Raw genomic sequence first — 1,324 nt, 5'->3', positions numbered from 1 at the left:
CCTGATTTACAATTTTTGCATGGATAAAATGACCTCTCCTCCTCCTCCTCCTCCTTCTCTCCTCCTCCTTCTCTCCTCCACCTGTGTCCTCCTCCTCCGTTCAGGTCCTCCTCCTCCACCTGTCTCCCTCTCCTCTCCACCAGTCCTCCTCCTCCTCCTCCGACCTGTGTCCTCCTCCTCCACCCAGGTTCCCTCCTCCCACCACCCAGGGGTTCCACCACTGTGCCTTCCCACCCACCCCAGGCCCTCCACCCACCTGTGTCTTCCTCCACCACCAGGCTCCTCCTCCCACCACCTGTGTCTCTACCTCCTCCTCCTCCTCCCTCCCTCCTCCTCGTCCTTCTCCTCCTCCTTTCCCTCCACCTGTGTCCTCCCTCCTCCTTTCTCCTTCAATTCTGTGTCCTCCTCCACCCAGGTCTTCCTCCACCACCTGTGTTTCCATCTTCCACCACCTGTGTCTTCCTCCACCACCAGCTCTCCTCCACCTGCTCCACCACCCAGGCTCCTCCCACACCAGGTCCTCCTCCTCCTCCTCCTCCTCCTTCTCCTCCTTCTCCTCCTCCACCCAGCTGTCCTCCTCCTCCTTCTCCTCCACCTGCAGTCCTCCAGACTCTGTCTCTCCACCCAGGCCCACTCCAGACCACCTGTGTCTCTAATCAGGCCTCTCTCCCACCATCCAGCTCCTTCCTCCACCCACCAAAGCTCACTCCACCCACCCAGGCTCTCCCTCCACCACCCAGGCTCCTCTCACCTCCTCCCTCCCTCCCTCCCTCCTCCTTCTCATCCCTTCCTTCTCCTCTGTTCAGGTCCTCCACCACCTGGGTGGGTCCTCCTCCTCCTCCTTTCTCCTCCCTCAACCTGCAGCCCTCTCCCTCCTTCCTCCCTCCTCCACCTGTGTCCTCCCTCTCCACCTGTGGCCTCCTCCTCCACCAGCCCCTCTCCTCCACTCAGGTCCTCCTCCTCCTCCTCCTCCTCCTCCTCCTCCAGACCTGTGTTTCTCCTCCACCCAGGTCCTCCTCCACTCCAGTCCCTCCTCCTCCTCCTCTCCCTCCTCCAGCACTGCAGGTCCTCCTCTCCACCCAGGCTCCTCCTCCCTATCCTCCTCCTCCCCACCTGTGTCCTCCTCCACCTGTGTCCTTCCAATTCTCCCTCCTCTCCTCTCCTCCCTCCAGTCCTCCACCCAGGTCCTCCTCCTCCTCCACCCAGTCCCTCCTCCTCCTCCACCCTCCTCCTCCTCCTCCTCCTCCTCCCTTGACCTGTCCCACCCTGTGTCCTCCTCTTCCTCCTGCTCCTCCTGTCCTCTCCGTTCCTGCCTCCTCCTCCT

This window comes from Homarus americanus, unplaced genomic scaffold, assembly GCF_018991925.1.
Source record: "Homarus americanus isolate GMGI-L3 unplaced genomic scaffold, GMGI_Hamer_2.0 scaffold33468, whole genome shotgun sequence".
Lineage (NCBI taxonomy): Eukaryota > Metazoa > Arthropoda > Malacostraca > Decapoda > Nephropidae > Homarus > Homarus americanus.
Note: the sequence above shows the minus strand (reverse complement) of the source record.